Genomic DNA, 15,000 nt, shown 5'->3' on the forward strand with positions numbered 1-15,000 from the left:
CACTGTTGAATTTAACAGAAAAAATAGCTATATTTGCCGAGGTGTTTAACGGTAATTCTGTTTCTAGCATTAGCGAACTAATTTTTTTTTTTTGGTGGGTTGGGAGGGGGAAGGTAGCAATTTCACATGAACCTCGCATAGGTAATAGTGAAGGCAGCCAAAGAGAAAGTCTATAATGCTATGTACACAGAATCACTTTCAAATATTCAAGGACAGGACGCCTGTCAAGCTATGCTGGAGATTCGGTTTTCATACCTGTCACTTTCATTTCCTGAGCAACGGCCGCAAATTCCAAAACAAGATTTTTGGATGGATGGAAATTGTGGAGTGTTGCTCCGGGTATTCGGGGAAAAGAAAGGCATCAGGATTTGCAGCAAGCGAAAGGGCGAAAATTTCAAAATAATCAAATAAAGAAATCAATTACAGAGGAATAAGTGGATAGACAGAAGAGATAAGGAACTCTTGGTACTAATTACGTCACCAATATAATAAAGCTTTGATATCAAACCAAATAAATATATGAAAAAATAAAAAAATAAATAAATAAGTAAATAAATAAATAAATGCTAGAATCATGTATTAACATACATAAAAATCTTTACCTTACTGAAACCTTATGGGGAGAACTCTGTAAAGTTACTTATTTATGTTATCGTCATTTGCATGCAGTTAAAGGTTTCTAGCAAAAATATGGAGCTGACTGACCTGATTCCTCGAATAAATCTTCAAGCAAATCTTCAAGCTAAAAAATGGAGCCGATTGACCTGATTCATCGAATCAATCTAAGTGGCAAGTTATTATCTATTTACTGACTGTACAAGTTCAGTTATAGAAGATCTGATTCTAAGTATTGGTTTATTATATCATACTGATATAATAAACCAGGATCTGACGGTGTATCAGTATGGAACGAAAATATGTATTTTTTAAATATTAGTATCAGTTCATTGTCATTACTAAAAAGTCGTTTAACAACAAAACAGTTGGTTGATTCACGAAGGACTTAGCCGAAAAAACATTATAAGAGCTACTGGAGCGACAAGGTAGAGTAAGACGCTGGACAGCAAAAATCTATCAAATTCGACATGCTAAGCTCAGGGCAAACTGAAGGCGGTAGTACAACTCCCCCGCCCCCACCCATTAAAAAAAAAAAAAAAAGGAAAAAAAAAAGTCTAATAATTCGGAGGAGGTATAACATTATCTGGACAACTAAACTTATTAAGACTATGCTGAATGATCAGCGTACATATAAAAATGGTTCGCTCAACTGATCTCTCTCTCTAAAAGTGCACACACCCACACACACACTCACACAAACACAAAAAAAAAATATAATTAAATACATATATATATAAATATATATATATATGTAATATATATATATATATATATATATATAATATTTTTTTTTTTTTTTTTTTTTTTTTGCAATCGATTTTAGGTCCCTCATTTGCTTTGAAAAAAATTCATTTGCTTTAAACATGATTTATTTGGCCTGGACACTTTTCGGTTGGTTGTGAACATTCGATGGTTTGTTAATGGCATCCCCGTTACCTGTATAACACTTCCGCAATTATAATTGCCATTCTATCATCATACGTATTAAGTAATTCACTAATTCTGTTTAACAGTTGAACATAACATAATAATGTTCGAATATCAGAAAGGCAAACTTCAAAATAAGTTGAAAAATTGTAAAACACTAATCTGATTAAAATTAAGTATGATAACTTGGTAATGACCCTGTAAATCATTTATGTTCAGAATAGTGTTGTTTGACATAATTTGCTTATAATTAAGATATTCCCTTCGTACTTATACTAGGAGAAGTCAGACAGACTAGCAGAAGCATCACCTACTGCAGGTTTACTTCCAATGAAGATCGTTCTCGAATAGTTGAATGCTCCAATCAAGAACTACATTTTGAAACTGCTGTGGAAGTTCTTGGAGTAAATAGACCTACACCTTATGGAATAGTTCGCAATTTTCACGACTCAACACTCTGAGGCTATTCAGGCGGGAAGGGGGAGGGGGGCGAATGAAAGTCATGGACATCGAATACATGGATTTGATTATAATGCCAATTGCAGATAATCCACTGCTCACCCTGGAGCAAATAAAGGATGAAGCAAGGCAAATTTGGCCTGACAAACGGACTCTTCAGTATCGACGCTGTCAAGAGGTTTGGATGACGAGCTCATAACCCTCAAGAAATGTCAAGGTGTCCCATTGCGACGTAACTGAGCAGAAAGTAAAGAAGCAATACGTTTATTTGCCCAATGGATGATCAAAACTGGATTACAAAGCATTTCTGACAGAGTAGGACTCTTGTACTATGAAACTGACGTGAATACCGTTACTAAGGAAGCATTTAATCTTTCATAACGTCATTGGAAGCTATTTTGCGAGATGAAGAAGCAGTACTCGTCATGGATAATGGCCCAGTGAACAAAGTTGTACAGAGGCATTTTCCCATCTTTACACCAAATCTCTTCCTCCTTATTCTTCATTCTTAAACACAATTAAAGACAGCTCCTCTGTTTTCGAAGCGTATTTGAAACAGTTTTTCCACGGAACAGTAGGGCAATGCACCCAAGCTCGTGCATATCGAGAGGGTAGAGCACTGCAAGATTTGTGAGTGTGCGCTATCCCAGGAAGTTGAAACTCTGCCCTGTCTCTTCTTACGCACGAGATTGTTTATCGAAATTACAAAAATAGATAAGTGCATCCAACAAGAAGATTTGGCTTAAGTCGTTCAATTTACTTTATTTCTTTCATAAACTTTATGAATTAAACAAACTTAAGGTTTTTTCTTAACAACTATCAATAATGTTATGGTTTCTATCATGATAAGTAAACCAAAAGGTTTGTTGTATCTTTTCGTGAAAATCAATTTGAAATTTCCTACATAAAAGTCAGTCTTGTTGAAACTTTCCTTATTCTTGTCAAAACCAATTGAAACGCTATCATTCATAGCGGAAATATGAGAATTGTCATTTCCAAATGAAATTGGTCATTCACGTTTGACGCCAAGTCGTAAGCATTACCATTTGAAGAGTTACTTTCGAATGCTTAATGTTTACAGCGGGTGAAATATGCTCATACCAAAGGACAAAAGTTTAAAAGCAAATGCAAAAAGGTGTATATATAGTACACAAAACACACACACACACTCATATATATATATATATATATATATATATATATATATATATATATATATATATATATATATATAAACATATATGCCACGAAGGAAAAATAAACGAAGGAGGATCTGCGAGACTTTCCGACGTTAAACGTCCTTTCCTGAGTAGAAAGGACGTTTAACGTCGAAAGTAAAGGACGTTTAACGTCGAAAGATCTCGCAGATCCTCCTTCGTTTATTTTTCCTTCGTGGCATATATCTTTATTTATGGATTTGGCACGTTCCTAACTTTCGTGATCCAGTTATAACATATATATATATATATATATATATATATATATATATATATATATATATATATATATATATATATATATATATATATCATATAAAAGGGTTACGCTCCAGATCCGACCAGTGTTGCAAAAGAAGAGACCACAACTATCGATCGCCCCCCACCCCCCCAAAAAAAAAAATGAAAAATAAAAAATATAAAATAAAAACGGCGAAACAAAAAAGGCAAAATGGGAGAAAGGGTGAAGAAAGGGAGGGGACGTGGCAACCAACCGCTCCCTGATAAAGTAAAAACGGACCTTCCGAGGCACACTGCCTCTGCAGGGAAATACGAAGACGTCTTTGAATCGATTCTGCCTACTTTTCTTGGAGGAATTGGGTCATCTGGACTTTGAAAGTCAATGAGAAGTCTTTTGATGATGCGAGGACGCAATCAAACACAGCGACGTCGCATTATCGATTAGCGACGGAACGGCGAAACCGTCAGAGCAACATCTTTGAGAAAGGAATTCTTCTTCTTCGCTTCTTTATTTTTTCTGGGTCTTTCAAAGGAAAGAAAAGCTATACAACAGCTCATGGTAATGAGGGTCCCTCTGATGAATCGGCGCAAAGACGGTTTCTGTGTCCAGGTTGGACAAAGGCGATTGATGCGTCGTGTCTTACAGATTCCTGTGTCTCCAGGATTCTTGGTTTTTCTCTCTTCATTCCAGTTTAGGTTCTTCATTTTAAACAATGTCCAAATTCTTTGTGATGACAATGAGATACATTCGCTGAACCATTTTGGTGCTTATTTATTCAGAAAAACTAAACTATTTTTACACGCGTTTTCATCCTCATGCCGTCTTAGTTTACATAAACAGTACTTTTCCCTTGCCTCAAAATACTTTCTTCCGTATAAAAATATTCCCAGCTTAAATATCAACAAACTCTCTTCTACATAAGAGTATTCCCAGTTTACATATTAACATACTTTCACCTACGTAAAGTATTCCCAGCTTAAATAAAGACATTTCATATTCAACTATAATGAACATTATACTGTAGTAACGCCTAAGATTTACCCATTCCAAAAATTCTAATTTCAAATTTTCACTCCTTATTACTCTGTTTTACCTGCTCTCATTGCTCTTTAACAAATCTGAAAATGAATAATTTGCATTGAGGAATTCTTGAAATTAAATATCACAGAAATCTTTCACAGATATCTTAAATATCCGGTAGCTAAAAAAAATGTGGGGGGGGGGCAGGGAGGGGGGCATACGTTCTTGACTTCTTCACTTCTAAGAAAGCACTGGTCAACAGGAAAGAAAGAAACAAAAAACAAAGATCCTTGGTTGGTTAATTTAGAACTTAAGATTAAACCGAACTTACCCGGGACAGGCCCTACTAAGTGTGGTGAGGTGATAAAAGGAAAGAGAAGGCCTGGTTAACCGAGATACAACCTAGAATTGGCAATTTCAGGAAAGAGCGTAAGAAATGGGAGACTTGACACGGGATGTTTCTGAAAAATAAAGACGTTAGCAGACAAGACACATCCCTCCGACAAAGTTCCATTTACCGTTGATGATAGAAGGAATCTTGGGGGAGCTGAAGCAGTCTAAAATGATTTGTGTATCTACCGTTGTTCATTGCAAACGGATGTTTTATGACTTGCCTAGTAATCAGTTATGACGTCCCTGACATATTCAAAAGCCTTTGTTTTTCAAAAAGCATTATCACTTCGTTTTCACCTATACTCGAAGACTTTTACACAAAATCATTTTTCACCTATACTCGAAGCATTTTACACAAAATCATAAGTTATGAACAACAATCATGAGACCTTGAACTTGTACAGTATTTACTTTTAAAGTGAAAACCAAATAATTTTCAAGTCAAGCCAAACCAAGTAAATAAGTCATAAAGCTACATAACTCATAATAGGCATAACAATTGAAACCGTTGCGCATAACAAAATTTTCGTCTATTTCAAGTTATCTGCAGGTTACAATAACTGAAGATACTGAAATAAGACAGGACGTGCCAGGACGATGCTGTAACTAATACTGAAGATGAATCGAAATACGTAAACATTTTGACAATTTATTATAAAGAAGGGAATTGAGAATCAGAACGCTACTTATTCAAGCATTTAATACGAGAGATGCAGTATAAATAATCTCTGTTAGATAATCGGTACTCTTGACGAAGAACCTGTCAACTGCCTATCCAGGGAAAAAAGCCAAATAATCAACACAGTAATGTATGAAAAGTTGCAGTTCTCTTGAATATTCACAAATTTCAAGATAATTGCTCGAGGGTATGAAGAAAACTGAAATTTGTATATTTTCATATTCTGAGGAGAATTAATAAATACACACTACATTTTGATGCAACGATACCATTCGGCAAATACATCTTTACCTGAGAGTAAGTTTATAAGAATTATTACCTACAGTAGTCAAATACGATATGGATAAATACTATCTCAAAAGGACTGATAGTCCAAGGCCTTTCACTCTTACAGGGTTCAATAAATAATATCTTTGGATATCAGCATTTAAAACTGCTGTAGCATAGAAGCATTCTGTCCAGGTAAAGAAAATTCAAGACATTCTAGATTGACCCTTTCGCATGACGATGACAAATTAGCCCCCTTCCCCAATCCTTGAGATTTTCCTGGTTTCCGCAATAAGCTCCGGAGGAAGGCCCCCTGAATTAAACCCGTGTCCAAGGACTTCCTAGCTCAGCCTTGGGAAAAGACCATTCCATATGACAGTGGGCTTTGGGCTCTCCCATACGGGGCATCAGAAGAAGTTTCCAATGTTGAACCGAGAACCCAAGCCCCCTCCTGAATTCCCTGCAGTGCATCATATAATAATTCTGATTTGGTTTGATGCTGAAACAACAGGGAGTGGCCACCTTTAAAATAGGATCCCGATAGATGGAGTTGTTTTTATCTAGTTCTAATGAATCTTTTGTCAGATTCACGTTGTTTGTCCGCTTTAAGTATTTGACCTTTGAAACAGAAAATACTTCAGTACATAATCTGCAATGCATCCTTTAAATCTTAGCGTAACTGATGTGACAAAATGCTGCTTTTTTTAGTGTATATCTTGCCGAACAATGCAGTCCGATTTTCCTCTCTGAAAGGCTTTTTATCATGAAACTCACTTATCACATTCTTATGGGGTATCATATACCAATATTTTATGGCTTTCTTTCTTCCATTAAATGTTTGTGACCAAAGATCCTGTTGCATTATGGCAGATGAAATCAAAATACTAAATTAAGAAGAAATTTGTATTTTTTTTAGCATACGAACCTACATTTTTTTATATGAAATAATCCATGATACCTATCTTCGGCTCTTATTGAATTGCCTCTGAAAAACAAAATCCTAACACTATACCTGGGTCACGTGGTGTGACCTGGGACGACCTGCCTTCCCCCACTGTATTTGCAGCTGTCCTAGAGTTCTTACGGTTTCCGAGTTGTCTCTCATGTTCGTTCATACTGTTTCTTTGTTCTTTGTGATTGGGAGCATGTACTCCCAGTGCCTAGCATTTGCCTGACCGCATTTACTGCATCTAGTTTAAACCTTCGTGTCTGTAGATTATATCACCATTTTTGTGTGTTGTGCATAGGTTTTTAGTGCAGGACAAAGAGTGGCAGACTAGAATGTAAGCCATATGTGTTTCCTTTTAAAGGGGGATTCTTTCCCAGGCAGGATAGCCTTAGTAACGTAGTGGAACGTTTATATTAGATATTTTCTGAAATCAGAAGAATGTTTCTGTGCCCATACGACAACAACTGCAACAAAATGTCTGCCGAAGACTACAGAGCCTTCGTGGAAATCGGGAAGGGGATGAACCTCAGGGGGGAGAGCAACTGAGCACTTGGGTACAGGAGCAGCTTGTTGCCATGCAACAAAGGGAGGAAAAGCTAAGAAAGTAAGAGGAGGATAAAGAAGAAAAACTAAGAAAGTTAGGGGAGGAGAAAGAAGAAAAATGAATAAAGTTTGAGAAGGAGAAAGAAGGAAAACTCAGAAAGTTGAAGAAGGAGGAAAGACTAAGAAAGTTAGATGAGGAGACAAGAAGGCATGGACTAGCCCTAGCCAGAGAAAGGAAAGCATTGGCCAAAATAAAAAGACAAGAAAGGGAAAGTCAGTGAAAACATGAGCTAGAACTTTAAAAGTCCCACCAGGGGAGTGCCATGGCACTCGCCCAACAATAAGGCCAAGCATCCCACTCTGGAAGCTACAAATTCCAACCAAAACAGCATAAGATTACTAATCTTGAAGTGGAACGAAGCAGAACCTGAGGCATAACTTGAACAAATGGAACTCATCTTCAGCAACTACAACCCCACCTAAGCAGAGATCTCCTTGATCCTTGCAAAACACATGAGTAGCAAGGGACTGGTCGCCTTCCATTCCTTAGACAGTGGTGCTAAGGGAGACCTCAGAGAGGGCAGAAAGGCAGACTTCAAAGCCTACAAAATTACTCCTGAACTCTGGAGACAACATGTCAAACTTGGGCATAAGACTCAAGCTGATAAGCATTGGCTGGACACCTTCAAAATCACAACCTTTGTGGGCCTTCTAAAACGCATGCAGCTGGAGGATTTCTTTTATTACGGCCCAAGTTCATTAGCTACCTTCCTAAGTAAGAAAAGTCCCTAGACACTCCTTGAGTGCTGCCGCTTAGCAGATGGTTAGGACACCTTCCATCCTTCCAACAGTACCCTGAATCAGATGATAACTCCTCCTGGTCAGACCTTAGTATCACCCCAACCAAAGAATGGACCCTCTTCTAAACCTCCTATATGCACCTGGAAAAGAAAAGAACACTTGGAATCCCCGTGCTGATCTAAAGTGGGAGCCGCTGCAACATCTCCTTTTGATCAATCAATCCAACGTCAACAATCACCCCATGCTCCTCAAGGTTGGGTTCAGCAAATTTTATTGCTTTACATGCAAAATCTATGGGCACTTCACCAACTGAATGGATTGCCCTAGCAATCCTGCCATTGTGCTGGTCATTACCAATTATCCATCCTTGGGCCCTCCAGCCGAGGGTCCTACATTAGTGGTACCCCTTCAAGTTTGCTACCTGCACACCAGGTCAAGGCATTTGAAAACAATGGCATGTAAATCTCCTTGATAATGGAGAAGGTCCCCTAAGGGGCTAAAATTTAGAAACATAAACTTATCTCCATCGAGAGTATCAATCAGGTGAAACTGATTCTCCCAACAGTTCGTTTGAGGGTCACCAGGCCCCTCAGAACCAAAATCTGCACAATTGCACTAACTAACTACTTTCCTGGAGACTATGACCTCCATACAGGATTCTCTAAACCCAACAAACTTAAGACAACCCAGGGGTCCGACCCCATCACAGTCTCTATCAGGCACTAGTAGTCCTCCCTGACTTGCCTCAAAATCCCTGCCAAGGCACTTGAACGCCCTGAGCAATGCTAGTCCCCTTTTGTCCCTAATGTTGAGCCATTTCCAAAGTTAATTTATTTGACTGACCCTGCCTGAGTGCTAGTGCCAGAGCATGCCATAGATCTCCCTTCAGGAGATCCCAGCCCAGCCCACCTCTCTTCTCCCAGCTTGGCCCCGCTACCAGTTTTGGTAAGAGAGCCAACCCAAAGTTTACTATGGTCCCTTACAGATTCCTTTGACCACAGTGGAAGCTAGACCCCTGGTGCAACCTCAAAACCCATGCCTGAGTTAGTCATTGCAACCTGTGAACCTCCCATGCCCACAATGGCTTCTTCCTCTCTTCCCAAGTCCTCAAAAGATAAGATTCTGATGGACAATTCTCTAGCATCTCAGCTGGTTGCAGGAATCAAAGAACTATGACAGCAGATGGTAGAATTTGTTGGCATTTTGTGCCAAGTAACAGCTCACCTATTACTTTGCATCACTCTTCTGCTTTGCATCACACTGCACGATGCAGAGTCCCAACCGCCAGATCCCCTGGCCCTATCAGTCATTGCCTTTACTTTCCATGCAGTTGCTTGCATGGCAAAACTGAACCATTCCAATGGGAATTTAATTGTATATCACAGAGCCACCAAGCTCTCGTGAAATTAGCGCCACACCTGGCACAATGCAACCACCTAAGCAAACCATCATGACACTCACCAACTGAGTAGCAACACGAATAACTATGATGCAGAACGTTATAAAGGCATTTAGATTTGTATGAAATTGTGCCTCATTTTAGCTAAGTCTGATTTCTAACCTAACAGGCTGAAACCTGTCCTAGCTTATTTGCATACATTCTTATGTTTAACATACCTTAAGTATCACTATTGAATAATTTACATAGATACTTGAGAACCAATTTAAATCAGTTTCATATTCAAATTACACAAAATGGTATTAAATAATTGCAGGTGCTGCACAACAAATGCATGAATACTAATGTTAAACCTTGATCACTCTTACAAGCATGCACCTTATTACTCTAACACGTTTTGCAAAGGACTGAGGAGAGACACTAAACTGTAAGCATTCGAGTTGATTTGCTAATTTTCACACCCAAATGAGGTGTAACATGTCTACCTTCAGGGGGAGCTGCTAGAAGTATCCCTACTTCTCAGTCCTGCATACTTCCTTTTAGGAAGGCCACACAGAAAGCCAGGAAAATACATCTTAAGATGTTCCCTGTTAATTAAGATGTGACAGTTGATTCATCAGGGTCCCAGTACTCTCACTCGTTAAACCTCTCCAAAGCTTCTATCTTAATCTGTTTTATGACTCTGCTAGCCAAAGTCTCTTCCTTCCAGGCACACTTTCCTTCCCAAGTAACCACATGAATTCCCTGCAGCAAGAACTTAACGAGAATTGCTCTTGAAGGAGCGAAACACCTGAAATGCCCACAGTGGCAAGAAACAGGGGTCATATAAGGCAAAACCAAGGTCAACAAGATGAGAAGCAAACAGGACACTAACTTAGTGACACAACACTGTGCGATACTTCAAGCAAACGCTCACCTCCTTGTCTGGATGACCGCCTAACATCCAAATCCTAACCTAAGTGCCTCTGCAGAAGAAGACCCACTCTTCTGAGATTTCATTGACTCAGCATCCACGGATCTTCACTTCAGGAACTAAGATACTGTGCGGTGGGGCCATTTATCTTCTCTTATCTCTTATCATTTCCATTTCCCTTTGCATTGTGCTTAGACCCTGAATCATTTTTGGTAACCATTTATCAGTGTTAAGGAGTAATTTACCTGATCATATTTTGACGTCATCTCCTTAAGTCTTCAGCCCTTCCCTTGTAAAGATTAATCCATGCTTTGGCTTACTCGGCGATTGTGTTCCTTTCTCTATACACTGCAGAAAGGGAGTGTATACCGCTGTAGAACCATCTGCCTCCAGATTTCATCCGTATTGAATGGCACTCGTAATCTTTTCAATTGTATAATTTAGCTTGCAAGCTGCCAAGAACCAGCATATATGGCTCTTTGTAATTGATTCTTCTCGTAATGTAAATATATTTAATTAATTTAGACCCAAAAATTCTCTCCTGAGTCCTCCCATTACTTGTAATATAATTCTACTTAATTTCATTCTTGTATGTAAGTGTTGATCTCCTGTTAGATGTGCCACTGCCAAGGTAAAAACTTACAGATCAACCAACACTCTCATCAGTATATATATATATATTACGTATATGTGTATATGTTTATGTATGACTGTATGTATTTTTAAAAAATACTGGAGATGTAGATCTTACCCGGAGTAAATTTTGCATAGAATTCAACAGTTTATTTAGACAATTTAACTTTGTTGATATAAAGTAGTCTTGTTTCTCTTTTAAAAAATAATGTTTACAACTATATGGTGCTGACTTGTGGATTGGTGATAAATATACTGGTTTCTTTTAAAAATGTACAAAACGTTACCTTACGACCATTCAAAAGACTGAAAGTTCCATTCGTGAAACCAGTCGCTATGTGAGCAGTACCGCTTAGACTTGAACATTGGGTTAATTAGGTGAACATTTCTGATATGTAGGTTTGCGGTTTTGAAGTACTCCGTGTGATTTTATCAAAGGGGGATTCAATAAATTCATTACATTGTTATTGTATACATCATTCTTCGCACTAATAACTGTCCAAGAATTTATTATTTGTTTCTGAGTTCTAGATTCCATCCAACTGTTGTAAGATGCAAAACCGAAACCCGAAGGAGCCCAGGAAGCGAGGGCTGTGGCGAGTCCTTGTAACGTTTCTTCTGCGGAAGATGATGTCGGTCTTGACATTCAACCCCTCCTCGAGGAATAGCCTTTGGGAGCGAGGAAAAAGGGCTTTCTCCTGTGTACCTAACAGAATTTGTTCAAAGAAAGGTGGAAATACAACCAGAAATTAACGTTATTCCTTTTTCTTTCATTTATATAGCAATTTCCTTTTCAATTGCACCTTTTATCAAAGTTTTATAAACAATGATATGTGTATATATATATATATATATATATATATATATATATATATATATATATATATATATGTATATATATATATACATATATATATATATATATATATATAATATATATATATATATATATATAGTTACAAAATTCTCGTTCTCAGTGTATGAAAAGCTATGGAAGTGGAAGCCACTTCCTGGCACTCCTAAAACGCCTTGCAAGAGAACGGAACCATAACAAACAATTTACAGCTGAAGGGCGGTATCAATACAGGGAAAAATTTATATAAAACTCTATAGATTTAGTTTAACTGAACTATACTTACATTACATTATATGAATAAGTAATTTACACCTTAAGGGTGACAGGGACTCGAATGGGTCCAGAAATTAAATGGAAGGCGACTGATTGCCGGTCAATTGGGACATGTGGCTTGAAAATGATTCAGGCATAAAAAAAAGTTTGCACGCAGCGGGCTGCTGAAGAGTCCTGGTGCCGCTTGCAAAGAATACCAAATTACCTCGCAAAACTAGGCAAGATATGTGCGTCTGCGTCTACAAAGAGATTGCATTCTACTATCAGTAATAATGCAATAGACATGTGGGGAACATTAAACATGATTCTCCCTTATTATTTCATATAAAAATTCACTCACAGGGACATAGATTGACTGGGAACTCGAACAGAAAGTTACGTTGTGTTGTTTAATTAACTAGGGGATGTTTAGCATGAAACAACAACGGTACTTCCAGATGTAGCAGACACTAGTCTAGGTGGGAATATCACAATTAGATTTAACATCACTACGAGCATCACAAGCGGAATTATTTGCAGCATGATGGTAGCAATGGGGAACTGTGTTACTGTAACCAAAATTAGGAACAGTGATGCTAAGCCAATAGGGGGGAAAGTTGCCTTGGAAAGAATGAAATGGAAGTACAGGCAAAAAACAGTAACTGACTGCACTCGAGATTACTCCATTACAATACCTGGGCATCTGTGGTCTTCTTTTCTTCCGAATTGCTGATCAGGGGCAAGCACTATGTAAATGAACACATGGGGGTCCCCAGATGGATGCTCTCTCATCCCAACATGCTCTGCTTTAGGTCGTCCACTTTCTCTTTTCCATAAGCCCCGCACAAAATCTAAATCACGGGCCCTGCTGCATTCCTTTGGGGTTTACTTTGAAAGGCAGCCAATTGGAAAGGACAAGAGATATTCAAAGAGAATGGAGGCTGGTGAAGAGAGGTAACTCAGTTAAAAATGTATGAATTTCCTTCTAAAATTAGCTATTTTGTCTTGGTTGTCGCTTAACTCCTCTGACATATATATATATATATATATATATATATATATATATATATATATATATATATATATATATATATATATATATATTAAAAAGACACATAGTAACTCAGTGGTTCCCAACTAAACTGTGGTGAAATACGAAGCCCAACTGGTCAGCTAAACAAAGCGCACCCCCCTCAACCAACTCCCCCCCCAATATAAATTTGTACATAAATTCCATTTTCAAGTGAATTACGAGGGCAAACCTAAAGAGACAACGACATTAACACCCAACCCCACTCATCTCTATCTCTCTCTATTCAAAGTTGACATTTTGACAGTCAACGTTTTCCCTAAAGGATCGATACTATAATGCCCATGTGGCTCTGGAGGGGTGGGAAGAGCTTGTAGTTTCAACAATGAAAAGGCTAACACCTAATAATGGTGCCGAAAATAGAGGTACGTTGTATAAAATTAAAACTAGTGCCAGCCTTCCCTATTATGCCGCTCATCAGTAAGAAATGTGTGGCATATGAGAATAAAAGTTTTTCAATCAAATACTTTAATAATATTTCATGACTCAATGAACATGGCGCTTTCATTTACTTGAGTAAAAAACCTCTTCAGCTAAAGAGGCCTACCCCTTTAGTAAATTAAGGAATCTTTGTATATTTATTTGCAATTTACTATACCAAACACACATTTATATACATATATACGCATGTATGTGTGTAAGTATATATATACATATACATATATGTATGTATGCATCACGTGCTAGTACAAGTGTAGGAAATCGAAGTCATCTCCATCCCTCGTTTCCACTACCAAAAAGGAAAAAAAAAGTAAAGCAACGTCAAGTCTGATTATTTAAAAACTGGGAAGGGGATGCGAGCAGATCCGCAGCATTATGCAAAATTACTGACGGGATAACGTTTTAGATTCCTCTATTTCAATCAAGACTTTGATCATCCACTTTTGCCATTTGGCTATTAGGACGAAGCATTCGCCGTGAGAGGAAAGCCACTTTTTGGATCCCCGTAATATTACAGGGATTCAAAGCAATATAAAAAGAGACTGTCGACGATTTCATCTACTTCAAGTGATTAAAGAAAGGATGGGGGATGTTGGCGGCTAGCGAGAGTTAGTTTTACGCTTTCGCATCCCCCTTAATATTCTACATACATCAAAACAACTTCTTTACGCAGTCTAAACCATGTTTAGGGTTCTCGAAAAAGTGACTGGTTATTACGAACGCTCGTGATTAGATTATAATTCATAAAACCAGTATCCTTTTTACTCGAGGCAGCTCAAGATATAACACTCATAAAAGTGGCTCCTGGGTAATATAAGTTATGGAAGGGACGGCAAGAACCGATTGGGTCATTCCATACATACGTACTTCTATAAAGGCAGCGGGAGAGGCCGGGCCCAGCATGGAGCTAGTCTAAATGTGGAGTTCTTTACCCCTACATCATCGATGTTGTAAACCATAATGACTGTGTTGATACACAAAGCGTTTTATATATCAAGATGAACACTGAATTTAGTCTCACAACATTCAGCTACAAAAGAAACAAAGACAAATGGAAAGCATTTTCTACTAACAAACCTAAGGCCTTCAGTTCCATTTAAAGAACAAACAGATAGACTCATCCTTTGCTCTTCCTCTTTTTACTGCATTTTCTTCTACTAACAAACCTAAGGCCTTCAGTTCCATTTAAAGAACAAACAGATAGACTCATCCTTTGCTCTTCTCTTTTGCTGCATTCACTCTACTTCCCTGACTGATTACGCCCTATTCAACTTGGAAAAAAAAAAAATTGCACCGGAGCCA

This window comes from Macrobrachium nipponense, chromosome 8 (assembly GCF_015104395.2).
Source record: "Macrobrachium nipponense isolate FS-2020 chromosome 8, ASM1510439v2, whole genome shotgun sequence".
NCBI lineage: Eukaryota > Metazoa > Arthropoda > Malacostraca > Decapoda > Palaemonidae > Macrobrachium > Macrobrachium nipponense.